Source organism: Monodelphis domestica, chromosome 8 (assembly GCF_027887165.1).
Source record: "Monodelphis domestica isolate mMonDom1 chromosome 8, mMonDom1.pri, whole genome shotgun sequence".
NCBI classification, from domain to species: Eukaryota; Metazoa; Chordata; class Mammalia; order Didelphimorphia; family Didelphidae; genus Monodelphis; species Monodelphis domestica.
This window is the reverse complement of record NC_077234.1, coordinates 93,658,177-93,684,720: the sequence shown is the minus strand read 5'-3', so window position 1 is coordinate 93,684,720 and position 26,544 is coordinate 93,658,177. Positions and strand designations below refer to the sequence as shown.

The window sequence follows — 26,544 nt, the reverse complement described above, 5'->3', positions numbered from 1 at the left end:
CTTCTAATGCTGTCTTCAGAGTAAAGCCACTTCATCTAATGCATGTTTACATATCAAAAAATTTTCACTCTTCATATTTTTAGTGGCTTAAGATGAAAGAAGGAGATCAGGAATCTCCTCGACAGCCTGGAACTATTTGTCAGTGGCAGGCTGCATGAGAGAGTGTTTTTATCTTTTTGAGTCAGGCCACTCAACTACAGAGCACTCAGACAGCATTAAAAGTTTTAAAGGTTCAGAAATCACCTTCAGAAGGCCCACTTATCAGTCACACCAAAACTAGAAATCCTCTCTTTTGGCTTGGAAGCTATTCATAAGAATGGGAGTAAAGCTACTTGATACACCCAGATATCGCAGAGAGGAGCAGGTACGATATGGAATTGAAATGAGTAGCAGAGGACTTTGATTCACAGGAGACAAAATTCAGGAAGAGAGCCGGCAAGAAAACCCATATTTTCAGATGTTTATATAAAAATACACACGTATAGGTAGAGGTGAACTAGCGGTCTTAATGCCAGAAGACATGTTTGACTCTGAAACTATCTTCCAAACTTGGTGGGATGAACCTCATGCCCAGAAGATGTTTTATGGAAGGTTCTCCATTCTAAAGGCTTCCAAGGGCACTTCCTTTTCTGGATTCTCCAGATTCTCCAACTTCTTTGTCTATATCTCCTTTGTCTTCCTAGCTGGTCTTTCCTCTTCCTTTGGTCCCCTAAATTTAGGCATCCTAAAGCTCTGCCCTTAGCCCTCATCTCTCCTCTTTCTTCCTCATTTGTAAAGCAAAAGAATTTAACTAGATAACCTCAAAGATCCCTTTCATTATTCCCATATCTTATTATCCCAGATAGCAAGGCTATCCTTTAACTAAGAACAGTGTTCTTGAGGCAGCTAGGTGGCCCAGTGGATAGAGTGTTAGGGCTGGGGTTGGGAAGACCTGGGGTCCAATGTGGCCCAAGACACTCCTAGCCGTGTGACCCTGGGGAAGTCTCTCCACCCCCGTTTGCCCAGCCCTTGCCCTTCTCTTTTAGAGTTGTTACTAAGAGAGAAAATAAGAGTTAAAAAAACCCCAAACCATGATCTTCCTACCTAACAGATCTTTTCCTGCTTTGGAAAGGTATTTTAGCACACCAGGCATTTGATACCTGTTTGTTGTTGACTGTGTTGAACAGAGTCCCAGGGTGGATGCAGACATCTGGCTTTACATTTCAGGAGCGCCTCTCAGTCTGGTTGACCACTGGGCTGCCTCGCCGCCTTTCATCATGATTTTCAGGAAGGGTGCTTTGTTGTTCTGAATTGGTGCATCACTTAGGAACAGGAATGGGAGCAATTAATCAGCGGAGGCTCCTCTGGGAGGGACGAGAGAGGGAAGGACAGGGCGGCTTCAGGGGGGAAAAGAGAAAGCTGGCTTGGCGCGAACAGCCTTCCTTCTGCTATCTTGCTCCCGGCTTTTGTACCCCTTGCATCAGCACCAGCGCTCGCCAAATCTCCCTGGCAATCAGAACTGACATGTTTGTAGGAAGCCTCGGCAGGACCTCATTTGATCCGAGGCCCCCGGGCACCAAAGGGGAGAGGCGTGTTGGTGCCGACTTCAGCCGTGATTTTTTATTCAAAGAGAAAGAAAAGCATCTGGTTTCTTGACAAGGCAGCCCGCTGAAATTGACTGCTGAAATGAGCTGGGAGCACCCTCGCGACCTCCTGTCACTTTGCATGGTGCTCCTCGCATCGCTATCTGCTCCAAATGTGCTAGCTCATTTCTCCATCCTCCAACGTACCTCTCCTCACACTGAACAACTTAATCAGGCCTCGTCAACAGCAATTCCATTCCAGAAACCTTTAGTAAGCAACCACCGAGTGCCACGCACCGTGCTAGGTGCCGGAGGAGCCCAGACCAAGGTCCGGTCTTTGAGGAGCCTCATCGCCCCCTCCTCCTCCTCCTCCTCCTCCGAGGATAGCCCAGCAGGTCTCAAAGTGTGATTCAGATATCCCTGGGGGGCTCTGAGACCCTTTCAGGGGGTCTGCAAGGTACAAACAAGATCTAGACAAAATAAATTCGGGTCAATCATCCGAGGGCACTAGCATTCAGAGGATCAGGGAAGGCTTCTAGAAGGCGGGATTTTATGTGGGACTTAAAGGAAGCAAAGGAAACCACGAGGTGACGAGGAGGCTAGATGGAATTGCAGGAGTGGGAGCGAGCCAGTGAGAATATCCTTCAATTAAACAATCAAAGGAAAAACTAGATATCAATTCAGTTAGGGAAAATAAAAATGTACATTTTCCCTTCCAAGTTCACAGGCTCCCCGAAATCTTATCCTGCCTTAGAAGCAGGGCAGTTCCCTTTCACTGGGAATCTCTTTGAATGTTCACTTCTTAGTTTGGCAAGGAGGTGATTCTTGTTAGGCTGTGGGTGGGCTTCCGCCCTCTGCGCTCTTTTCCAAACCTGAGATTTAGGTGACTCTGTGAGATACCAAGAAGATGGTTACCTGGAAGGGATCTTTAAGGACTGGTAAGATTCTCATTTTCAGGGCTTGAGGTCCAAGGAGGTTTTCAACCTAGGAAGCATGACCCCACTTACCCTTCTCTTTCATATTTTATTATTAGCAATAAATACATATCACGAACACCATGTAGTGAAGTGGTAAAATGATTATTCTGTTTGCTGTAATTCTCAACAGCTCTCTTGGTCCACTTCTTTTTTTAAACCCAATTAAAGAACTGTAGATGAAACTGGAAAAAGACCTTAGAACCATACCAGGGAAACAGAGGCAGGGAGACAATTTGTAATAGTAGATGTTATGACTGCTTTAGAATCAGAAAGGCTTGCGTTCCAGTTCCTTTCTCTGGTATTTAGTAGCGTGTGAGCCCAGGGAAGCCAATTAATCTCTGACTGTAACACTTATCTCACAGAGTTGTTGTGAGGCTCAAATTTATATAGAAATAGATATAGATAGACTCACATCTGTATATATGTATATCATGCCATATAGCATAATGTAGTATTATATAATATATACAAGGTCCCTTATATATTTCAAAGGGGTGCTAAGTCTGGTAGTGTAGATGGGGGGGGGTTGTATCTCCTGTATCAGGAGAAAGGAAGAGGTATGTTAGAATCAACACAGTGTTATCTCCCATATAGCACAAATGATACACAGAATAATTATTTCCTCCCTGAATTCTTGGCAAAGAGCAGCAAGAATTAAAGGGGGTTTTAGACAATAAGATTAAATTTGAAATATTAAGGTGGTAAGCATCTCCCCAAAGGTAGAGGACATTTGTATCTAGATCAGATTCAGGGACCTTTCATACAAAGCTATTTCATTTTGATCATCAAAGAAACTCTCAGAAGGCACTGGTAGAAGGAGTAAACATTTTAACTCTGGGAAGATGTGAAAAACTTCTAGAGACAAAAGATCCAAGTCTCTTACCAGAGGAATTTTAGTCACCTGGCAATGCATTGCTCTTTTCTAGGGAGCAACCTTTCTAAAGAGCTCAAATTGCTTTCCAAATATTTTCCTATTCATAGGTTCATAGATTTAGAGCTAGACAACTGTTGGAGGTCATGGGGTTTTACAGAGAGAGGTTAGGTGACTTATGTAGAGTACCACAGCTCGTAAGTATTTGAGTATTTGAATCTCACTCTTTCTGACTCATGTCCAGCACCCTATTATCTGCTAAGCAATGCTGCTTTCTCAATTCCGGTGGCCAACTTCACTACGATCATTTTAAGGGAACTAGAGTAGTTTGCTATGTTGGCATCATACTCACTTTGAAAGAGCACTGACTGGAGGAAGAAAACATCTGGCTTACATCCCACATCAGACATTTCTTGCCTGTGTGACCTTGGGCAAATCATTGAACCTTCCTGGGTCTGTAAAATGAGGCTGTTTAATTAAATGGGATCGGAGATTGCTTCCAGCTCTAGATAGATAATCCTCTGATTCACAGTGAATCTTTGTCTTCCCAGGGCAGTGGATCCATGCCATAAAATTAATCAACAAATATTTCTTTAGCAGCTACTATGTTCCAGGCACTGTGAGTGCCAAGACACAGATAAAACAGTTCTTACTCTCAAAGTCGAGGAGTCAGTACACACACACACACACACACACACACACACACACACACACACACACACACACAATCCTACCATACAAATACAGAACAGTTTATGAAGGACATGAGCAGTTGAAAATATTGAGAAAGGCTTCTTCTTTCTACAAGCTTTTGAGCTGAATCTTGAAGGAAGTAAGGGCTTCCCTGAAGTAGAAGTGAGGAAGGAGTACACAGTAGGACCTCATTTTATATGACCAATAGGTTCCAAGACCCAAGTAAAAAATCACCCATAATAGCGGACCCCATTATTTAATAATTCCTTATATGAACATATCTAGCCATTTTATGACTTATCTTAGGTACAAGCATCATTAGTCTTTACTTTGGGACCATTAGTAATAATTAAATAGCATTAATTAAAAATGAGAAGCCCTGCTCTGATGTGGACATGACTTGCCATAAGAGAGAATTCTAGAGGAAGACATATGGGAGCTAATATTTGGTGCTAACCAATATAATGATTCACATGAATGCCTCAGAATGAGAATGAGTGCAATTGGGTGAACTGTTGCATTATACTACTTGGGAAAATGGCACACATTTAATGTGCAATTAATTTTTTTTTATTTTATGTGTTTTTCTGTGTGTCTTTGTTTTTTTCAATCGCCAGTTTGCCTATACTTGAATTTGTGTGTGTTGAGTTCATGTGAAACAAGGTTGTACTGTGTTCTAGACCTAGGGGGCAGCTAGCCAAAGGCATAGGAGCGATGTGAGATGGTACATTGCTATGTGGGAGAAAGAAAAAAGGCCTGTTTGGTTAGACTTTAGAATGGGGATTCTTGAATTGGGGTATTTAGATCTCAAAGGAGTCTGTGGCTAGATTTCTGGGGGTCTGTGAATGTGGGTGGTGAGAAAATTTCTTTCTTATTTTTCACTAACCTCTTTCAGAAATTTAGCATTTGCTACAATCATGAATAAAGGCAAAAACATCACTCTGATAAAGAGATCCATAGGCTTCGCCAAGCTGCCAAAGGAATTGGGGAGTCATGGATCTATAATGAAGTTGGAAATGTAGGTTGGGGTCCCAAGGTGAAGGGCTCTGAAGATCACATTGAGGAATTTCTATTTTTGTCCGGGAGGCAATAAAGAGCCATTGGATTTTACTGGGTAGGGCTGTGACATGGGAAGTGACATGAACTTAAGGAAAAACATGTCAGTAGCTATGTGGAGGTATGGAGAACAGATTGGACTGAAGAGAGAAGAGGTTGAGAGTCCAACTAGAAGATTCTTGAAGTAGTCCAGGTGACAAAGATTGTATAAACCAAAATGGTGGCTGGGTGAACAGATTCAAGAGAAGTAGAAGTAGAAACAGCAAGAGTTGGCAACTGGTAGACATGTGGAGTGAGGAGTCTAAGATAACACCGAGATGGCACTTACTCATCTTGCCATATTTCTACTCAAGCAGTTTACCCACTTCTTTGTTGGTGAAAAAGCCAAACAGACTAATAAAACAGTCAGTGGCTACACTCCCAAATGGTGGCACCTTGAATGCCCTTTTCTGTGCCTCCTATCTTCCTTCTCCACATTCTCAAGTAAATTATGGATCTTTAGAAAGACCTTCCTTTTTTTTTTAATCAAAGGAGTTTTAACCAAAGGAGTAAAAAAATATTGCCAATACAAAATGGTATTGAATTAATACTTTAAAAATTGAAGAGCATAATGAGTAGAACCAAGAGAACATTGTATATAAAAGCAGAAATATTGTATGAAAAACAACTTTCGCATGTCCTCCTCCAGAGAAAGAACTGATAAATAGAAACAAGTCAGGTATAGTTTTATACACACACATTTATATAGTCAAATGATACCTTTTCTAATGAAGGGAGGGAGATACCTGGAACTTTAATATAACAAAAATACATTTTTACAAAGTGAATTGAAAGTGAAGTGAAAATTTTTAAAGAAACAGTGAGACTTTATTTATTCTAGCCCGAGTAGTCCACTGGTACTGAGCTAAGAGTCAGGCAATAGATTTGAAGTCAGAAGACCTAGTGAATCTAGTTTTCCCCTTAGTTTAGTTAATCCTTCTCTTCAATTTCCTTATCTGGAAAATGAGAGGGGTGGAGATAACCACTTCTGAGCTCCCTTCTATCTCTAATTCTGTGATCTAATGATCTATCTTTTTCTCTTGCAAGCACCCTGGGGCTTTTGACAAAGGAACCTAGTAGCATGGCCCAAATCTAGGATCCTATTTTCTTTTCAGAAAATTTCTTTCAAGACTTTTGGTTTGGAATCTGGCAATCACTACATTATGCCAAAATACTAAAATCATTCCCCACATTTTCCCCCAAATAAGTTCTATAGAGTTCTTTAGTTCTATAGAGACAGGCAAACATTATGGGACAGTGAAAGGGCACCAACTCTGGAATTTGAGGACTTGGGTTCAAATGCCACCTCTGAGGGGTATTACCTATGTAAACGTTTCTAGGCCTCAGTTTCCTCATCTATAAAATCAAGGGGATGGAACAAGATGAATGTCTGGGGCCCCTTGTTATGACTGATCCATTTACCAAATAATTTTAATTTTGTTGTTAATCATTCTCAATCTACCAAAAGAAAACCTGAGCAAAGGTTAAGTGCTTCAATAAAGGGATAAAACCATCAAACAAGATTACCTATTAGCTAGATCAGACTATCTTGATGATAAAGCATCCTTCATGTCTCCTTCCCAGTTAAGCTACTCTCTTCCTACTTGGGAAATCTGGCCTCTGTTGCTGGCCTCTTGCAATGAGACCGTTTGCTCCCCTTAGAGACCAAGAAGCATTGGGGATCAGAGGTTTGCTCTTCAGTTGGAATGCAGGACCCTTCTGAGCCATTCTGTGGTGTTTTTGTCTAGGCAGACTTTGGAAGTCCCTTGAAAAGAAATGCTTTCATACAGAAAGCATGAGGGAACTTTCGAGGATTTCCCCAATTCCCTCATGTCCATGACCAGAAAAGATACGGCTGTGTTTTGAGTTTCGTCCCGGGGAACACAAGAGCCTGTTGCTTAGAGACTGAAGGGCCAAGGGACCAGGGGAGAAGAAAGGAAGGAGATACGGCTTCTGTCTCCATCTCAGAAGCCAGGAGGACAGGAGGCCTATAAATGAATCCTCCTCACCCTAGGGAGGAGAGAAGAGACTTCCTGTCACTACTGTTGTACTACATATGTCCTGAGGATTGATTCTTTCATGGCAAACACTTCCCAAAGGAGTTCTCTTCAGATGAGAGACTTCAGAGCCCATCAAATGAGCAGAGCTCAGGCAGGGCTACCTGAGAGGCACAGAGCAGCCCACATCCCTTGTGGGCTTGTAACCCCACAGGAAGCTGGTGACTTGGGGTCTGTGACCTAGCAGTTGCCAGGGGAACACAAACCTCTTACTTGACAGAGGGGAGCAGGCAGAACAAAGTTTGCTTTCCAAGTGAGGGCATTTATAAACATGGTAAGCGGAGGCCCAGCAGTAACACCTCCCATGGACTTCACGCTCTGACTGGTGGAAGGGGGCTGCGCAGAAGAGCTGAGAATTCATTAGCAGACTTTCAGGCAGAAGCATACTTAGTCCTTCATTTTAAAAATCGATAGATTTTTTTTTTCCATGAGATTTGGGCCTGAGTGGTAGATCATTAATTAGATTTGCTTCCCAAGCATTCTTTTGCCCTTCTCTTAGATTATACCCAATCAAATGAGATTAGGGTACCTGAGCACTTATTGGGGGTAGGAAATATGGAAAACCGATTATACTTCATTATGTGAATATAGGATAATGGAATCTGGACTGCAAAGTCCAAAAGCCAGGTCAAACATTCAAAGGCACATACGCGTGCATAATCAGGAGAGAAAATTAGCAAGCACTGGGCCAATAAATGAAAAGTAAGTGCTAGGACCATGGAGATTGTTTTTAAAAATTGGATAATTAAACTTATAAGAAGGACTTACAAAAATGAGGAGAGATGGATCCTCCAGTTTCAATCAATTTTAGACGTTTTCACTATTCCCACAGTTGGGTTTGTGTGTGGATGGCATCAAACACATTTGAAAACTCTAAATCAGGGACAACAGTTGTTTGCCCCCTTATCCAAACTTTGATGACCCCAGAAAGGGTAGCTCTTGTTCATACCTTGTTACATCATTTTAAAAGGTCATTTTAAGGTGAACCATTGACTTGGTTATATCACTAAGGAGAGTAAACTTTTGGCAAGAAAATGACAGATCCATTCCTCATGTTGCCTCTTCCTCCTTCTCTTTTTTCTCCGCTTCCTCCTCCTTCTTCTTCTTGTTCTTCTCTCCTCCTCCCCCTCCTCCTCCTCATTCTTCTTGTTCTTTTTTTTTTGGATTTAATTTTTAAAATAAAAAAAAATTTATTTGGTCAATTTCAAACATTATTCCTTGGTTACAAAAATCATATTCTATTCCTCCCTCCCCTCCCCCCACTCTTCCCATAACCGATGCGCAATTCCACTGGGTATTAATCAGAAACTATTTCCATGTTGTTGATGTTTGCACTAGGATGTTCATTTAGAGTCTACATCCCCAATCATATCCCCCTCAATCCATGCAGTCAAGCAGTTGTTTTTCTTCTGTGTTTCTACTCCCATTGTTTTTCCTCTGAATGTGGATAGTGTTCTTTCTCATAGATCCCTCCAAGTTGTTCAGGATCACTGCATTGACACTAACGGAGAAGTCCATTACATTTGATTGTACCACTGTGTATCAGTCTCTGTGTACAATGTTCCACTGGGTCTGCTCCTTTCGCTCTACATCACTTCCTGGAGGTTGTTCTAGTTCACATGGAATCCCTCCAGTTCATTATTCCTTTGGGTACAATAGTATTCTAACACCAACATATACCACAATGTGTTCAGCCATTCCCCAATTGAAGGGCAGCCCCTCATTTTCCAATTTTTGGCCACCACAAAACCACAAAGAGCGCAACTATGAATATTCTTGTACATGTCTTTTTCCTTATTATCTCTTTGGGGTACAAACCCAGCAGTGCTATTGCTGGATCAAAGGGCAGACAGTCTTTTAGCGCCCTTTGGCATAGTTCCAAATTGTCCTCCAGAATGGCTGGATCAGTTCACAATTCCACCAGCAATGAATTAGTGTCCCTACTTTGCCACATCCCCTCCAGCATTCATTACTTTCCTTTGCTGTCATGTTAGCCAATCTGCTAGGTGTGAGGTGATACCTCAGAGTTGTTTTGATTTACATCTCTCTGATTATAAGAGATTTAGAACACTTTTTCATGTGCTTATTAATGGTTTTGATTTCTTTGACTGAAAATTGCCTATTCATGGCCCATACCCATTTATCAATTGGAGAATGGCTTGATTTTTTATACAATTGATTTAGCTCTTTGTAAATTTGAGTAATTAGACCTTTGTCAGAGGTTTTTGTTATGAAGATTATTTCCCAGTTTGTTATTTCCCTTCTGATTTTGGTTATGTTAGTTTTGTTTGTATAAAACCTTTTTAATTTGATGTAATCAACATTATTTATTTTAAATTTTGTGATTTTTTCTAAGTCTTGTTTGGTTTTAAAATCTTTCCTTTCCCAAAGGTCTGACATGTATACTATTCTATCTTCACATAATTTACTTATGGTTTCTTTATTTATGTTCAAGTCATTCACCCATTCTGAGTTTATTTTGGTATAGGGTGTGAGATGTTGATCCAAACCTAATCTCTCCCACACTGTCTTCCAATTTTCTCAGCAGTTTTTATCAAATAGTAGATTTTGGTCTCAAAAGCTGGGATCTTTGGGCTTATCATAGACTGTCTTGCTGAGGTCACTTACCCCAAGTCTATTCCACTGATCCTCCTTTCTGTCTCTTAGCCAGTACCATATTGTTTTGATGACCACTGCTTTATAATATGAGATCTGGTACTGCAAGGCCACCTTCCTTCTCATTGTTTTTCATTATTTCCCTGGATATCCTTGATCTTTTGTTCTTCCAAATGAACTTTGTTATGTTTTTTTCTAATTTTGTAAAAAAAATTTTTGGTAGTTCAATGGATATGGCACTAAATAAGTAAATAAGTTTCGGTAGGATGGTCATTTTTATTATGTTAGCTTGTCCTACCCATGAGCAGTTAATGTTTTCCTAATTGTTTAGATCTAGTTTTAATTGTGTGGAGAGTGTTTTGTAGTTGTGTTCATATAGTTTCTGTATTTGTTTTGTCAGATAGATTCCCAAGTATTTTATATTGCCTAGGGTGATTTTAAATGGAATTTCTCTCTAACTCTTGCTGCTGAGATGTGCTGGAGATATATAGAAACACTGATGACTTATGTGGGTTTATTTTGTATCTGCAACTTTGCCAAAGTTGTTAATTATTTCCACTAGCTTTTTACTTGATTCCCTAGGATTCTTTAAGTAGACCATCATATCATCTGCAAAGAGTGATAGTTCAGTCTCCTCATTGCCAATTTTAATACCTTCAATTTCTTTTTCTTCTCTAAGTGCTACTGCTAGTGTTTCTAGTACAATGTTAAATAATAGAGATAATAATGGGCATCCTTGTTTCACTCCTGATGTTCTTGTTCTTATTGTTCTTGTTCTCCTTCTTCTTCTTCCCCTTCTCCTCCTCCTCCTCCTTCTCCTTTTCCTCCTCCTTGCCCACCTCCTCCTCCTCTTTCTCCTCCTCACTTACCTCCTTGTTCCTCTTGTTCTCTTGTCTCCTCTTGTTCCTCATCCACCTCCTCCTCGTATACTTCAATGGGGGTGTGATTAGGGTTTTGATGTTAAAAGATCACTGTACTGCAAATATGAATAACATGGAAATAGGTTTTGAACAATGATACATGTATAACTCAGTGGAACTGTTTTTCAGCTCTGGGAAGGGGGAGGAAAGAGCGGGGACTGGGGGAGGATCATGAATCATATAACCATGGAAAAATATTCTAAATAAAAAAAGGGAAAAAAGGATTTCACTAATAACTTTCTAATAGGAACTATTTAGTGATCCCTAAAGTGACCCTCCTGGAACTGAGATACTTTTATTCTCTTTCTTATAGGAATCAGATTCCAGAATGGTTCAAATGACTGTTTGGATTGTAAGCAAATTTGTGATTTGGGAATATTACAATGGAGAGATTTGATATTTTTTATATAAATACAATTGAATATTAATTCTAGGAAAAATGCTTATTGGTAATAAGTAATAGTCAATAAGCATTTGTTAGTCATCTGCAATGTACTAGGTCAATCAATAAACATTTAAGATATATACTAGACACTGTGATAAACCCTAGGGGGGAAAAAAAGCAAAAGGCAATCCCTACCTTCAAGGAGCTTACCCTTTAGTGGAGGAAGACAATACATAAAAAGAAACTAAAAAACTAAGGATGAGGAGAGGAAAGGAAGTATACTCCATATGAGAACATGTTGGAGTCTTACCGCTGGTTTGTACCCTGGGCACTCTCTTTAAGTGGAGGATATAAAAGGAGATCTTTTGAATACATTCTACCCTCTCAAATCAGAGGAAGGGAAAGAGCTCTAGGGCAGCCCATACTGAGTAGAGGTAACTTTCACAGTTGGTTCAATCTTCTTGCATGAAGATTAATTTGTGGAGATGATAAAGGTAGATTTGTGGGGTATAAAAACAATAATGAAATAGTTTCTGCCCTCAAGGAATTTGCATTCCATGTATTAATTTGAAGATAATACCTACTATTTTCTAGTCAAAGACTGAATCTCCCTAATATAACAAAATCAGTAGAACAAGTAACTTTTAAAAAAAATCTCATATTATGCTAACTCTCTTTACTGTGTCTATAGACCATCTTCTCTTGGACTTTCAAGGATTGACTAGGTAGAAGAGAGTCTCAATCTTTGTTAAGAGTTTTGGGAACTGGTACTTTTCAGTCTAACCCCTTCTTTTTTGGTTCTTTGTGGAACATCAATGTAACCTTCATTACCTTAAGGCAACTCTTAAAAAAAACAAAAAACAAAAAAACCCAACCCTTATCTTCTGTCTTAAAATCAATACTATGTATTGATCATAGTACTATGTATCAGTTCCAAGGCAGAAGAGTGGTAAGGGCTAGGCAATAGGGGTCAAGGGACTTGCCCAGGGTCATACAGCTAGGAAGTATCTGGGGCCAGATTTGAACCTAGGACCTCCCATCTTTAGGCCTGGATCTCAATCCACCGAGCCACCCAGCTGCCCCAAATTCCCTAAGCAGGAGGAGCCTTTTGGTCCTTCATGGAACCCACAGAGCATAAAAATCTTCAGTGTGTCCTACTTTCTCTCTAGGCCTACTCCTGACATATGGCCTCATTATCCATGACTCTCTCTCTCTCTCTCTCTCTCTCTCTCTCTCTCTCTCTCTCTCTCTCTCTCTCTCTCTCTGCTCTCCTCCTCCTCCTCCTCCTCCTCCTCCTCCTCCTCCTTCTTCTTCTTCTTCTTCTTCTTCTTCTTCTTCTTCTTCTTCTTCTTCTTCTTCTTCTTCTTCTTCTTCTTCTTCTTCTTCTTCTTCTTCTTCTTCTTCTTCTTCTTCTTCTTCTTCTTCTTCTTCTTCTTCTTCTTCTTCTTCTTCTTCTTCTTCTTCTTCTTCTTCTTCTTCTTCTTCTTCTTCTTCTTTCTTCTTTCTTCTTCTTCTTCTTTCTTCTTCTTTTTCTTCTTCTTCTTTCTTCTTCTTCTTTTTCTTCTTCTTCTTCTTTCTTCTTCTTCTTCTTCTTTCTTCTTCTTCTTCTTCTTCTTCTTCTTCTTCTTCTTCTTCTTCTTCTTCTTCTTCTTTCTTCTTCTTCTTCTTCTTTCTTCTTCTTCTTCCTTCTTTTTTCTTCTTCTTCTTCTTCATCATCATCATCATCTTCTTTTTTTTCTTCCTCTCTCTGTCTCTCCACTTCCCTCCATCCCCTTCATTCTTCTTTCCTTTTCTTCTTTAAACAGCCCACTGTGGAATTACATGGGGATACCTTGTCAGTGACGAACTACATATCTATAAGCAATAATCCTATGTATGTTAGATTGATTTCATTGAAGAAAAGACTTTTTAAAGACCTAGGTGTCTGCACATTTTTTATTTGTCTATTTGTATTATGAATAGAGATCTAGGACCTTTATTCTCTTTTCTTGTATGGTGAATTATTGATTTGACTTTCTAACTTTAATATTCAGCTGATCAAATTCTATTAGTTGCCTATGCATTTAAAATATTTATGGTCAGTTGTTCTCAACTAATGAATAGTCTTAGCTACTTTGCCAGTGAACATTACTCAACAAAATTTATTGAACTGAATTGAGTTCACATGACCTGTATGGCCATGGACAAGTCACAACCTCAGATTTTACCTTTTCCCCTTTGCTAAAGACAAAGAGGTGGGGCTTGACTTTGAGGAAGGAAAACATATTTCTTCCACTCTCTGTCCTATAGCCCTATCCCAGAGAGAATCTGAAGAAATCTCTAAAACAAAAGTTATGGGATAACTCATGTCTATGGTCTCACCAAAAGTGGGAAATAAATAACAAAAATAGATAACCCTTCTAGGAAAAGTACTCAGTACTTTTTATAAGTATAATATACATGTATACATATTATATATGTACATATATGTATAAATATAAATAGGAATATCAGACACAGGACAGATGTTTATTTCTTCTGTCACTAAAAATGCATAAAACATAGAAAACTCATAAGCATACACAGACAAAGGCAGAAATATGTCCTTTCCATCTCTAAACCTATGATTCTATGCAAACAGCAGCACATCACACATTTCATGCTCTTGAAATATTAAGACAACTTTATGGGACTGCTGAAAAAGATAGTTCATCTTCATTTAAAACTCACATTCTCCAAGTATTCTGCAATGTCCAGATCCCCGAGCTAGCCAGGGAATAGTTTGGGTTTTTGTAGCCCTTTCAGTTGTAGCATCCTCTTGGTGGTGATGCCTCTTCTGCTACTGTGAATGTCCCTTCTGGGTTAGGTTACAATTGGCCTCCAATGTCAAACTGGGTTCAGAGGAGGGTAAGTTGCACATCATCAGCAGAGATAGAAATGAGTAGAAGAGCGTTGAGCTTTAAAAGGTGAAATAGAGGTGTGATTGTATTGGAGATAAAACCCATAATTGGAGTGTGGGATATTACCCATCTTGCCACATTCTAATCAATTGAACACACAACAGGGACCAAGCCTCACCGCCTTTGGTTTGGAGACCACTAAACTGGAGAATGGATAGAAGTTTTCCTTGTAAATTGTATGGCCTTAAATCCCTTGTCCCTTCAGCACTGGCTACATTCACGTTTCTTATATTTACTCTTAGATAAGTTGTTTTCAGTCATGTGCAACTCTACATGACCCCATTTGGGGATTTTCTTGGCAGAGATACTGGATAGGTTTGCCATTTTCTTCACCAATTTCTAGATGAGGAAACTGAGGCCGATAGGGTTAAGTGAATTTTTTTGAATTGAAAATTTTTATTTAGTTAATTAGGGTTAAGTGATTTGCCCAGGGTCACACATCTACTGCATTTGATTTGACCTCAGTTCGTCCTGACTCTCCAGGTGCAAAGTTGCTGGTCACTTAGTGTTATCTGTTATCTATGATCAGTGTTAAACTCAATTGTCTTTATTCTCTTGTCTGTGAGTTTTTCCCCTCCTCCTCCCTTAAAGGGCAATTCCACAAGGTGGTGGGCAGCATTCTGGCCTTTGTTCTCCCATTCCTCCCAAAGCTCCTCACTCAGAGAAGTGCTGGCTCTGGCCATTTAGCCTCAGTTTCTGGATGAGAATGCCTTGGGGGACAGAAGGGAGAGACTAGCGGGTTCTGAGAGATTACATCAATTCCTTCCTCCTATCTGTCTGCCACTCTCTCCTAGAAGGAAATGAAATTGGTCTGGCACAATGCCTTCTTCCCCCAGCCAAGTTGGAGGCCTCCTCATACCTCAGGTTGCTCTAGGGCACTGAAAATGGACTGGCTGAAGATCTATTTGAGCAGATTTCTCCAGCTTAGCTGAGGGAAAAAATGAGGTGAAACTCTGTTAGGGTCTTTCCTATGGGATTCGTTGACCCTCAGAGATCATGCCTACCCTAGATTTCAGGGGGTCCATAAACTTGGATTAGAAAAAGTAAATCCTTATTTCAGCATGATCATGCTCCTTTATAATCTTCTGTGTTTTATTTTATGTATTTTAAACCATTATTCTGAGAAGGAGTCCACAGGTTTCCCCAGTCGGCTAAAGGGTCCATGACACAAAGAAGGTCAAGAACTCCTAGCTCAAATAATCTCTAAGATCTTTTTCTCTCTGAGCCATTGGCTGTGTTGCCTTCAGCTGACTATTGGAAAAAGGGAGAGTATCGATAGACATGGCTGCTCCAATGCATTAAGAATCTGTGATTCCTCCTCATCTATAACTTAGCAGATAAATGGAAAGGAGCTGTCTGCCAGAGGCAGACACAGAGAAAGTTAAGTAATTTCCTCACTGGCACACAACTAGTATTTGTTAAAGGTAGGATTTGAACTCAGTCCTTTCTGGCTCCAAATGCAGTTTGATCCATTATGTCCTGATACTTCTAAGTTACCCAGAGCCATCATAAAATGATGCATGAAGCCAATTGTCACTGGTAGAAGCCCAAGCTTCTCTCTTGTGTTTCTCCTGATGCAACCCTATAAGAATAGCATCTCCCCACCTTTGACCTTGACTCCCCCCCCAGACCTTTCTGCTTTGTACTCTCACCCATCAGACCTAGATTTCGAGGATTTCCAGTTTGCCTCCTGAACTGACTTCTGTGCTCTTTTGCTTAGATTCCCATCTCCCCAGAGAGAATGACTGTTTTCTTATTACTCCTCTGCACACCAGACCCTTCCCCCACCCCCTAATCGAGGACAATAAGACCCCTTCCAGCTCTAAAACATGGCTATGATTTAATCTGTAATCTGTAATTTGCCAGGGTCTCCTTTTTCCCTTTTATAAAGATGAACCCCTTATTTTTCTGTTTCTAATATTCAGGGCCTGGCGTCTCTGCAACAGCCCCAGGGGCACCAGGATTCATATTATCAGGTCCTGCTGACTTGAATACATACCGTTTTATAAAGCACTTTTCAATGATTTTCTTCTTTATGCCAGTTTGGCTTCCCATCCTCTCCTCCCAGGGCTCCCTAGCTCTGGTTATCTGATCAGACTCTTCTGCTTTTCTATTTGACTAGAGCCGTTAAAAATATTAAAGAATTCCTTGCCTTCTCACAGTCCTTATAATCAGCTTTTCCTCCCTATTTATCAGAGGTTGACATTTTTTCTTGGTCCTCTTCTATTGCCTTATATAATTGAAGAATGATTTCCTGTTACTGTTGAAATCCCTTACAAGCAACTATGATTTCTCACACAGAGTATTTCAGTCCTTGTCCATACACAAACGTTTGATAGTCATTCTTATGTCACTGGTCTCAGAAGACCAGGAAACTGGTTTGCCCAATTATGTCGGACAGGCAAATTATAGCCATCACTATCAACTCATGTGGGGAACATGACTGGACCTCCTCAGTCTCACCAACCTGACAAAATCTATGGAATATGGAGGGACTTTATATAATGTGATTTTAGCCTCTGTGTGCGTGTGTGTGTGTGTATTCACTGTTATCTTTTTACTACTTAAACATTGAAGCTGTTTTTCCTTTTTGTCACATTTCCATCTCTAGTCTGGGCAGGATTCTACACTTCTACATTTAGTCAGTTTGACATTGAACCACCCCTTTTATCTGTTTTTTTTTTTTTAAACCCTTACCTTCTGACTTAGAATCAATACTGGGTATTGGATCTAAGGCAGAAGAGTGGTAAGGGCTAGGCAATGGGGGTCAAGTGACTTACCCAGGATCATACAGCTATGAAGTATCTGAGGTCAGATTTGAACCCAGGACTTCCCATCTCTGGGCCTGACTCTAAATCCACTGAGCCACCCAGCTACCCCAACCCCTTTATCTTTTTAAACATAGTATAGTTTGATTTTGTGCCCACAGTACTATTTAGCTACATGGTAAAAGCATCAATTTTTTTTTAGCTCTTAGATCTTTTTCTTCTCTCTCTCTCTCTCTCTCTCTTTTATTTTTTATTTATTTTTATTTATTTTTTTTATTTGAGCATTTCCAAACATTATTCACTGGAGACAAAGATCATTTTATTTTCCTCCCCCCCCCCCACCTCTCCCATAGTTGATGCACGATTCCACTGGGTATCACATGTGTTCTTGATTCGAACCCATTTCTATGTTGTTGGTATCTGCATTAGAGTGTTCATTTAGAGTCTCTCCTCAGTCATATCCCCTCCACTGCTGTAGTCAAGCAGTTGCTTTTCACTATTATCTAATTCATAATAAACATAAAGTTGGCTAATATAGCCACATTTCTGACAGGTAGCATCCAAACTTGTTGTGTTGGGTGGGTTACTTCAGTTGTATCCAACTTTGTGACCTCATTTGAAGTTTTCTTGGCAGAGATCCTGGAGGAGTTTGCCATTTCCTTCTCCAGTTCAATTTAGAGATGAGGAATTGAGGCAAACAGGGTTAAGTGACTAATCCTGGATCACAGAGCTAGTGTCTGAGGCCACATTTGAATCAAGAAGATGAGTCTTCCTGACTGCAAGCTCAGCACTCCATCCATTGTGTCAGCTAGCTGCTCCAGCATCCAAATTAGATCTAGTCAACAAAATATATTAGCATATGACTATCTGTCAGTACTTTAAATGGAACTCCACAATATAATTTTTGGACTTAATGATAGTCTGATTGAGTGAAGTAAATTATTTAGGGGACTTTGATACTGAGTACCCTAGCAGTGGGACATAGATGTCAGAGTCACGTGTCTGACACTTTGACACTGTGTCCTGGCATAGCAAATGCCAGCATAAATGTCCCAAACATCGATGTGCCAGAGCCAGCTTAATGTCACCATGGAAGGGCAGACAGCATGATATTTGAAAGTCATTGGCCAGGGAAAGGGAAGTAGAGTCAACAGGGTTTGAAAAGTAAGGGTGGGTAACCTAGTCATTCTCTTGACTTCCTTATGGATCTCTGGGCTTAGGTTTTCTCTCTGAGCTTTTTCTTTTCTGATTTGACCATCTCTGGCAATTGGGGGCTTCAACCATTCTCTTTACTAATAAATGTGTATAAATATGGTAATAAAACTCCAGATCAATTTTTATTTATAACTGTGGAGAGCTGTCATACCCCCATATATAGCATACATCAACAAGAAGTATTTATTAAGCCCTTACACCTAAAAACCAAGAACTCTCATAGGAAAATGAGACTTACCTCTCTTGGCAAATTTAATAGTTTTTTTGGTGGCCATCATTCTCTTGGTACAAGGCAGTCTGGCATCTGTGTAATGTCCAAAGAGTATCTCTGGGCTTACTTAATTCAACATTGGCACATATGTGAGATAGCTAAACAAGTACTTCAAACCATGTTCATAGTTTTCATTCCTATCATGTCCAAATGGCATGAAGGGATGAGGTCAGATCAATATTTCCTGTATTTCTGCTTTTGATTCTTCTCAACCATGTGATCATGAGTCAAATCATAGGAAGGCCCAATGACAACACATTTCTTCACGTATTTTTAAATACCATAATGTCCTAGAAAAGTCCTAATTTCTTAAGATTCTTTAGACATGGACAGTGTATAATAAGCACTTTTATCTCCTGGGCCTTAGTATTCACTCTCTGTTGAGATATCCATGAACTCAATAAATGATCTGAAAAATTGTCATTGGACAGCTTCATAACAGTCTCTTGAAGCTCATCTAACACCTTTGCTAGGCTTTCCTCATGTACTTTAAGTGTTTCCAAAGATGTGGCAGTCCTCCAGTTAGATCATCACTTCCAGGTAGTTCATGTCTCCAACTTTCTTCTCCTTATCTCTCTATACTTTGTCTCTGAGATCACCTTCCATTATTCAACATATATCCTAGAGGTACATGTTTTCATGGAGTGTAGGAGGGTGCTGGGGGAGGATTAGCACCTCTGGTATGAGGTTACTCAACATCTTTTTTTTTTTTAAACCCTTACCTTCTGTCTTGGAATCAATACTGTGTATTGGTTCCAAGGCAGAAGAGTTCACCCACCTTTGATATCTACTTTTAACTCAACTCTCACCTGTGGCTCCAAGAAGCTGTAACATTTGAAGAGGCTACATCCAATAAAACCATCTCAGTAGACCAGCTAAATCATGTTGAGGGGAGCTGACAGGTTTTAAACCTATTGGTGATGTCTACCCCAAGCATATGAAACTTCTCCCAGTGGAAAGGGCAGATGAGAACAATTTATTCTAAAGGTGGTGAAGGTGGAACCCTCAAAGCATGGTAAGACAACAAAGCTGCCGACTTCATCCACTGCATCCTCAGACCATTGCTAGCCATCCTACCTTTTGTCTTGCCACTAGAATTTGATGACTTTGGAAGCCAGAGTGAGGCTGATGGCTTTGTGTACACTGCCTCACTTAAATCCAATTCATGGCAAGTCTTCTTGAAAAATGAAGGATGAACAACAACCAATGGGCCATTGGCATGTTCTTCTCCCCACCCCTCACCTTTGAAGGTGAGCTTTTGAGGGCGGAAATCATGCTTCTTTTTTTTTTTTTTGCTTTCCTTTGTATTTACAGTGTATCACATAGTGCTTGCTACATACTAAACATATTTAGTAAATGCTTATTAACTTGCTGACTGATGGTGATCTTCTTAGCCAAGTTCCTATAAGGCATGCATGCATGATCAGGGTGTCAAGATATTGAATCCCAGGCTAGGTGTTCTATTAATTCCTGGAATAGGCTATTGGTCCCCCCTCCCCCAAATGCTGACATGCTAGGGTTGCCTTCTTACTGATACCCCCAAATCCTCCCAATACTTTAAACTCTTGCTGATGTCACCTAGATATCTATTTTTTAAAATGCTCTGCAGAGTCTTAACCATCACATAGGCTCTAGAGGTATCTTTTGCAAATTGAGACACTTTACAAATGTCTTGTAGAATAACAAATACATGTCTTACTTGGGATCCACTGTCCAATACCAGATCTCTCTATATCTTTCATTAACCTACACCAGAGGAGTCAAAGTTACCACCAGGCAGGGTCACTACCACTCCCAAATGCCTGAATCAGATTAGAATATAATTTGGAAATGTTTAACAAAAGAAATAAAAATTCAGTGTGGCAGAAATAATGTGAATTTGTGGTTTTCTAAGTCAATTTTTGGTCACAAATATCTGTTTCTATTTGTTTGACACCATTGAGCTATATGGTCTCTTTATACCCTGAGTCATGTCTGTCATGATTGTAGGCACATCTTATTCAGGTCTCCAATTGCTCCTCCTCTGAGAGATGTGGCTTCTCCCCTGAGAAGCTTCTTAGCTTAGAGTGAGGTCCAGATTCTGGAAAATCCAGAAACCTATTAACATTCCTTCAGCATCAGACATAACAATCTATTTATAGATTTTCCTTATCTTTTAATTATTAAAAGTCAAGGAGTTTTGCTTTCCTCAATATATTCTTTTAAAAAATGCCCTTACCTTCTGCCCTAGTAACAACTCCAAGACAGAAGGGCAAGGGTTAGACAAACAGGATAAAATGACTTGCCCAGGGTCACATAGGTAGGAAGTGTTTCAGACCAGATTGGAACCCATATATACCTTAGTGCTCTATCCACTGTGATACCTAGCTGACTCTCCTCAGTATGTTCTTAAAAGATAATAAAGTAAAGGGGTAGCCAGGTGGCATAGCAGATAGAATGCCAGGTCTGGAGTCAGGAGGACCTGGGTTCTAATTTGAGCTCAGATAATTCCTAGCTGTGTGATCCTGGGAAAGTCATTTAACCCCACTTGCCAAGCCATTGGCCTTCTGTCTTAGACCTGTTACTAAGACAGAAAGTAAGGGCATATATATATATATATATATATATATATATATATATATATATATGTGTGTGTGTGTGTGTGTGTGTGTGTGTGTGTGTGTGTGTGTGTGTGTGTGTAAAGATAATGGTAGAATGGAAAACACTTTCGACTTGGAGGTAGAAGGCTTGGGTTTAAGTTTCTGACTTTAATTTAATAATGGTGTTCCCATGGGTGATTGGCTTATATTCTCTGAATCACAGTTTCTTCATACCTAAGATGGGCATGGTATTTTCCCTATCGATATTGTGGGGTTGTTGTAAGGATGAACTAAGAAATGGATTCTTTCCACAGACATTGAATGAGTGGAGTATAGCAAATAGGGCATTGGACTTATGTGAATCTTAAAATTGCTCAGACTATACCTTAGAAGATTTGGTTAAGCAATTCCCCTTTTGTAACAATGTGAGAACTTTTAAAATTACTCCACCCTGCTCAGACAGTGCCTTAGGGGAAGATAAAGTTGTAAACTCCTGATGAACAATGAAAAAGTCCCTGACTCATACTTATAGTGAAGCAAAAACCCTAAGCTAGGTCTATTTTTAGATCTAATACAAAAGGGTACTAAGTACCTATAAAGGTTAAATTAATAACTAAAAAGGTCAAGTAACTTACAAAAGGCAAGCTTAACAAAAGAGGTGTGAAGTACTCAGAAGATATAATCTAATCAGAGAAGGTGATAACAAAAGAAGATGTGAACTAAGAATGGTCAGTCCTGGGGGAAATGTCTACTGTGATTGGTAGATGTGAAAATTTAGGGGAGGTGACATAAGAGAAAATTTCTCTAAAATGAAGGAGAGTGTGGAGTTAGTTTGGAAGAGCTGGCTCTCTGAACTTATTTGGAGTTTGGAGTTAGTTGGAGGAGCTGAGTCTCTGAACTTAGTTCAGGAGTTGAGGATTTCAGTGAAGGACTGGAGTTTTGCTTTAGGACGATCTTGTGGTGAGTGATTAAAGACTGACTAGTCTCTCTTAAGGCTACTCTCTCTCTCCCTTTCCTTAATCCCTTCATTTGTATTAATTAAAATCTCCATAAAACCCAGCTGACTTGGGTATTTTTATATTTGGGAATTTTCCCCATGGCGACCACTTATTTTTTATTTAAATCAAGACACTAAAAATTATCTTTACAGTTTTGGCAATTCACAGTCTTGAAACCATATTTTTGCAGTCACACTTAAGAGTTGCAAAGTCTTGAATTCAAATTCACAGATGCTTGCTAGCTGTGTGACCCTGGGCAAGTGCCTTCATTTTCTCATTTGTAGGGGGATAGGAGTTATACTCAATAATTTTAAGGTCCCTTCTGCCTTTAAATTTATGATTCTATTACCTTATTGGTACTAGGAACTGATAGGTGAGGAAAATTCCTTTACCAATGCAAATTGAGACCTCTCTAATTGAGTCTCAAAACATTTCCTAGAGCATTGATGGAATAAGTAATTTGCCCATGGTCACACAATCAGTGTGCATCAGAGGTAGAACCTGAACTCAGGTCTTTCTGTCTTCAAGTCCAGCTCTCTATTCACCATGTCATGCTGAATGTTAAAGTAACTTTTAAAAAGACCTAAAAAATCAAATGTAAATGACAGCTCTTTTTATTTATAAAAAATGGCTAGGTGGATCTGACATTTGCCAAGATTTTCACTACTTTATGAGAAATATTATCTGCTCTACTGATCTGGCTACATCTATTTCAGAAGAAAAAAATACATTTTATTGATGCCTTTTGTCTTTATATTACAGTTATTTCCCAACTTGCTTCTAGATTGAACAGTGAAAGAAAACAGGAAAAACACTCAAAGAAAAACAGTAGCTATAGAAACCTTATCTGACAATGAATATAATATACCAGAATAATAGTCCCCCACTTCCTTGCTAGAAGGGAGATCTATTTCTTTATCTTTTTTCTAGGACCCTCAATGGTTGTTACCATTATTCAGAATTCAACTTCATTTTAGTGACCTCATTAATATTGTTTTGTTTTTAAACTAATAATTTTTTTAGCTTTAAATTTTTGGTTCTAAACTAATAGTTTTTTTAAGTTCTAAAATTAATTTTGTTCTGCATCAGTTCATATAAGTCTTCCCATGTTTCTCCAAGTTACTGATAATTAGCCTAATTTCTAAAAGTGATCTTTGGGTATTTCTTTCTCTCTCTTTTTTTTTTTAATTTAAAAGCAACACCATTAGGAAACAAGAGGAGTTTGCATTGTTATTAACCCACATTCAAAACTTTGCTCTTAGATGAAAATACAGTAGAAGTAACTTCTTAATTCTGTAATCTTGGGAAACAGTGAAGCAGTTGTTAAAATAAGGCTAACTTCATTGCATTTCTTTTTTTTTTTTGCAATTGCAGTTGTACATCCTTTGAGTTTGTTTGTGAAGGTAATATTTAAGGCATTTCAAAGGTATGGATAAATGGAATCGTCTTTGTAAACTGATCCCTCCATTTATTTTGTATGTTCTCTACTTACCCAAACACACAACTTATCATGATTTAAAAGAAGCCTTTTGAAATGTTATCTTAAAATGTGCATAATTTTTATAACCTGTTCTAGGCAGCAGATGAACTCATCATCCTCAGAGTGTCAACGGGCTTCAGCAAAGCCAGGTTGTGATTGGATGCCTGTACACTCATGATTTATAGTCTCGTTGAATGCAGCTGGGATTGGGAGCGAAGGTCGGAGCATGTATTTCAGTAGATGTATGGGAGTGGATTTTCAATATAAATTATGCAACACTTGGCATTCAACACAGATACAGGTCGAACAGCCACAGCAGAGTGTTTGTGGGTGTTCTGGCTGATTTGTGGTCTGTCCCGCCACTTGTGAGTGAGACTGGGTCATCCCTTACTTAGGAAAGTGTGGCACTGGAGGCTGCTGGTAATTAATTACCCCTGCAGGTGGTGGGGTCACAAATGGGAAACCTGGCATTTTGATCCTTTAAATTTGTGCTGTTGTGCCCCTGCCCTCAGAGGCCACTGTCATAGATTTCTTTAACAGGTCACCGAGGAGCGCTTAGCTCATTCTCTCTGGGTACAGCATGGAAGACTTTATGGTTTCATTAGCCCTGGTTCTTGCCCTAATTGCAAGGTAAAGTTTCCAGTTAAATCAGATCTTGAGATTTAGAACCAGAAGACACCTTAATGATTATTTAGTTCAATTCTGTAATATGAAGAGTAAAGAATTCTATAGTCCGTAAAAAGAAGAAACAGAGGCCCAGAGAAGTAAAGGAAATCAACAAAGATCATATACACAAGAAAGTAGGATCATAGCCTAATGTTCTCATAGGGCAATTAGTCCAATCCTCCCATTTTGCAGATAGGAAAGCTGAGGTGCCAAGAAGTTTAGCAGCTTACCCAAAACCACATAGGTGGTCCCTGTTAGAGACAATTTGAACCCACCTCCCTGAACTCCAGAGTCAAAGCTCCTTCCACCTTACCATATTGCATCTGTATCATAGCTGCCATTTAAATCCAATTTTTCTGACTCGAAATCGAGCCTGCACAAACTGTAGGGCCTTTCTGCCCAAGACTGAACTTTTTGGGCTCCCTGATGGTGATTTTGTTTTCTAAACATTTTTAATAAAATTGATTTTTCTCTCATTAGAAAAACCCAAACCAAACAACTCAGCCCTACTGCTCCAGTGCTAATCAAAGGAAGGCCAACTTGAGGCTATGAAGGAGCCAAGAATAATTTACCTTCACATTTACTCATTGGAGTGAGTTTCCTTTTGGCGATTACACGGATGCCCTAAAGCTTTGGCTGGAGTATTTTCTGAAAAAACAGAGAGAGCCTCTGGAGTCAAAGTCATTATTTTTGCATGAGGTATTTAATGCTAAACATAAATATTGAGAAGACCAGGCTCCAGGGCAAGCTCAGACTTTACTCTGATGCTCCTGAGGATCCTTCCTCACATCCAATTAGTCAAAGTGAAGGCTTAAACAAATGAAGGACTGATTAAAAACTGCTGCAGAGAGGAATCTTCTATGGCCCTGTTTTCTAGCTAAAGAAAAGTAGGCCATGGTGCTATTTCATTCTGGATTCCCTTGGGGTGCAGGCCTTTGGGTTAGAAGGGAAATCTTTTGGGCTGTCTTTCCTGAGTTACTGAGAGCATCCCATGGTCTCGAGGACAGATGGGACCTGTGCTGGAGGCTGCTTGTAAGGGGGTGTATATAGGTAGCCCAGCAAATGGGGGACTGGGTTTGAACTCAGTAAGACCTGAATTCAAATTCAGCTTTAGACATTTACTAGCTTTGTGATCCTGGACAAGTCTGTCAAGCTCAGTTTGCTCCAGTTTCCTCCACTAAAAGTAGCATAATATTAACACCTTCCTCCCAGGGTTGTTATGAGAATCAAACAACAGTATTTGAAAAACACTTAGTAGAAAGCCTGGCATATAGTAGATAATACATGCTTATTCCTTTTCTTGGAGACATGGCTTTCCACTCCACCCATCAGACTAGGTCTCTATATCTTGCCTAGGCTGAAAGTGCAGTGACCAGTCACGAGTTCAATTCCTTAATCCCTTTGCTCACTGGCACAGGAGTTTTGATGTGTTCCTGACTTGGCTAGCTCATTCCTTTTTGATCAAGAGACAGAAAGATGGTGGAGGAAAGAGGAAAGGAGGAGAAAGAGGAGAGAGGGAGAGAGAGAGAAAGAGAGAGGAAGGGAGGGAGGGAGAGAGAGACAGAGAGAAAGAGAGACAGAGAGAGGGAGAGAGAGAGGGAGGGAGAGGAAGGGAGAGGGAGAGAGAGAGGGAGAAAGAGAGACGGAGGGAGAAAGAGAGAGAGATAGAGGGAGGGAAGGAGAAAGAGAGAGAGACAGAAGAAGGGAGGGAGAGAGAGAAAGAGAGAGGAAGGGAGGGAAGAGAGAGAGAGAGAGAAAGGGAGGGAGGGAGGGAGAGAGAGAGACAGAGAGAGAGACAGAGAGACAGAGAGGTCTTTTTAAATCCTTATCCAGTTTTCTAATCAACTGGAGCAAATGAGGTGAAGAATATTGAAATAAGAAATGGAGAGAAAGAATATTAGAAGTAGATTTGCATTCAGAAGACTTGAGTTTAAATCCTACCTTGGCTGTACTCCTATTGACCTCAGTTTCCTGCTCTATAAAATGGGTGTTTGTGTGTGTGATATAATGGTACTTGCACTATAGGGTTACTGTAAGTCTCAAATATAAGATAATTAATTTAATTTTCTATCTAAATACCACCTATTATTATTAAATGACTAGTGATGGTACTATTTCTTATCTAGGCTAGCTTCATTCTTCCCAATTTTACACTGGGCCCTATCATGGGATTCACCATGTTAGAATTGGGAGCCAGTACAAATCAAGCTGGCTTAGCCTGCTGAAATGGCGTGTCCCATTAGGAAGCTCTGTCTAAGCTCTATGCTCTCTACGCAACTTAGTGCTCTCTATGGAAAGCACAATATAATTTCATTAGCCAGTCCCACCTTAGTGGTAAGATGTCATCATATAGTCCCACCCTCACAGAGGACTCATACTATACAGTTTTTACCTACATAGTCACATGCTGTATTTAGTTTTATTGCTTCCCAAACTATGTTAATGTAATTAA

The 26,544-nt window shown here is 39.8% G+C and overlaps 1 long non-coding RNA gene across 1 annotated transcript in view; it reads left to right on the top strand.

Moving 5' to 3' along the window:
- Positions 1–26,544, top strand: part of LOC107649869 (uncharacterized) — a 54,245-nt gene that overhangs the window by 8,771 nt on the left and 18,930 nt on the right. The gene's annotated exons all lie outside the window — the stretch shown is intronic.